The following is a 2,949-nucleotide window of genomic DNA, read 5'->3' as shown; positions in this document are numbered from 1 at the left end:
GGTACAATTTGACCACTCAGCAAATCTCTCAAGTGTTTGATAGAAGTACTATGCCGCTGAAGAGCTTCATATTGTAAAAATATGTTCCTATCAATGGTTGATGGTAATTAGGGATGACGTGAAAGAAGTGGGGAAGACTTAATGGGAAACAGTAAGTCCTTCTCAGAGTGGGTGAAGGAGCTGAGATTGTAATCTATGAAGACTTTGGAAAATCTATGAAGACCCTTTTGTAATCCATGATCCATCTTGTAAAGATCAGAAGTGATTTTGAAATCAGGGTATATCTGAGTAAGATGTTAGATGGAATATTTACTTTTTTGCTGCCGATTTTATAGAGTTACTGTATCCTTCAAATAAGATAAGAACAGCTAAAATTCATACAGTACTTACTATATGCAAAGCACTATTGGAAACACTTCAGATCTTCTTATTCTTCTAGCCTTTACAAGAATGTCATAAGGTTCCTACTGTATGTTTTGGCTGCGTTTTATAAGAGAGGAAAAACACAGAGCAGAAACTTTCCCTTGTTCACATAGCTGACAGGTAGTTGGTGGAAGCAGGATTTCAAACCGATAATAACTACACTATTATATTGCAGAATGAAATAGTAATTTGTGAAAATTAAAGCATATTGTAAAGTAATGTAAGGTTTCACAGATTGAGCAGTAAGAGTTTGAAAGAGAGAGTGGGAGAAGTAGGTAGAAATTGTTCAGTCTCTTTCTCGTATATATTAAGGCACACGATATGCTGTTTTAATGTACATATACATAGTGAAATGATTACTTAACCTATCCATCACCTGTGTGTGTGTGTGTGTGTGTGTGTGTGTTAAGAGCTGAGAATCTACTCTAAGCAAATTTACAGTGTACAGTACAGTATCTTTAACTATAGAACCTCATGCTGTTAATCAGGTCCTCAGACTCCACACTGAAACTGCAATTTTGTACCTTTTGACCTACTTCTTCCCATACCTCCCCACCACTGGCTCCTGTCAACCAGTTTTACTTAGTTTCTGTATGGTTTTTGTTTTGTTTTGTTTTGTTTGCACCCTGCATATGAGTGAGATCGTGTGGTATATTTCCTTCTATGTCTGGTTTATTTCACTTACCATAACAGCCTCTACTTTTATCACTGGCAATGTCACTCCTTGGTTCTTATCTTCTTCAAAGAAATTTTTCAGTCAAGAGACTTAGAAAGTATAAACACTTTTATGAAATTACACTTTAAAGTAGGTTGGAGTGGAGATGGAAATGGAGTGGTGTTTTCCTTGTGGTGGGTTTTTCTATTTGGTCTGGAAAACTCTCTTCTATTTCATGTACTCCAGATGCTCACCACTGTTTCCTGCCATGGCTTAGTGCCTCGCTGCTCTGCACATGGGAAGTCCCTTAAGTTGGCTACTCCTTTCTTTTCAGTTTAAGAAGGCAGTGCCTGGGGGTGAAGGAGGCAAATGCATGAGCAGGGTATCTTGTCACTCGAGTTGGGATGATTTTTTTGCCACTTAAGATGGATTGAGCCCTATTCCCCACCACCACCACCTTCATGTCTATCTACCTACTCTAACAGTTTCTTCTATGTTGTCACAAATGGCAGCTTCTGGGCTGAAGCAGAAGTTCAACTGCCACAACTGCCCTTTCCATCAATGCCACCGCAGCCACCTGGGGAGTGGCGTGGGAGGAAGTGAGTCTTCCAGAGCTTCATTGAAAGCACTTTTCCCTCCTGCAGCTGTCTCACAGTAATAACCATGGACAAAAGCCAGCAGGTACAGAAAGCCAAACTCACTGAGCAGGAGGGCACTATGGTGATGTCTGCAGTCATGCAGGCAGGCCCAGGACGAGGTCACCAACTCTCCAGTGATGCCAGAAATCTGCTCTGTTGCCTCCAAAAATGTGGTAGGTGCTCGCAGTTCTTCCTGGCATTCCTCAACAGGGAACCAAAAACAGAGAGCAACGAGAAGCAGCAGCAGATGAGCAAAGAGGACCTTGAGAAGATAGAGGAGGGTCTGCAGGACGTTTGCAGTGATGTTCCAGAGCTGTTGGACAAATACCTTATTCCCAATGCTGCGCAACCAGGAAGTACAACGATCTTGAAAATGAAAGATTATTTTGGTGTTTTTCTGAGGTGACATCTGGAGATGATACACAAACCCCAGCCTTGTACTCCCAGCAGGCTTACTAGGAACCATATGAAATTACAGAGAAAGAAATGCAGCCTTCGCACCCAGTTGGACTCGGACTGCCATTGTATTTCTCAGTCTTTGACTATGAGATTTTCAACCCTCCTGAAAAGGCCTGCAGCCTGGCAAAACAGCATTTGATAAAATTTTTGCTGAATTGGATAGACCGAATGAAGAGTCTTACAAAGACAGCACCTGGATCTTGCATTTACTTAGGGACGATCTCACTGTGTGGACACTGGAAAGCCAGGGAGATGAAGGAAATGCTGGGGAGGGGGAGGACTAATGTCTATCATGCTTTGGGATCTACTCACTGTCACTCAGCATCCACCATATTTATCCATGTGCAATTAAAAAAAAAGGTAGTATTCCCTGCTTTTTGAAAGCTGGATACTATCTATTTCATTTAATAAAATGGTGTTAAATGTGTTATTTATTTATTTATATAATGGAATATTATGAAATAGAATATCATTCAGCCCTTAAAAAGGCAGGGATAGTGCCATTTACATGCAAATTATCCATATTAATATTAATTTAATCATATGGGATAATGAGTAAAGTTGCAATGAACATGGGAACATATGAAGTAATGACTTAATTACACAAGAAAAGTGAAAAAGACACAAATATATAGAAAGTTTGACTTTGTGAGTTGAAAGAATTAATATTGTTAAAATGTTCACACTACCTATGGCAGTGTATAGATTTAATGGAATCCCTATCAAAATTCCAATGGCATTTTTCACAGAAATAGAAAAGAGCAATTCTAAAAG

At 39.7% G+C, this 2,949-nt stretch overlaps 1 pseudogene; it reads left to right on the top strand.

Moving 5' to 3' along the window:
- The first annotated feature begins 1,687 nt into the window (after positions 1-1,687).
- On the top strand, positions 1,688-2,475 carry LOC107149568 (annotated as a pseudogene).
- The last annotated feature ends 474 nt before the right edge of the window (positions 2,476-2,949 follow it).

The sequence above is a fragment of the Marmota marmota genome, unplaced genomic scaffold (assembly GCF_001458135.2).
Source record: "Marmota marmota marmota unplaced genomic scaffold, marMar, whole genome shotgun sequence".
Lineage (NCBI taxonomy): Eukaryota > Metazoa > Chordata > Mammalia > Rodentia > Sciuridae > Marmota > Marmota marmota.
This window is presented reverse-complemented; position numbering and strand designations above follow the sequence as displayed.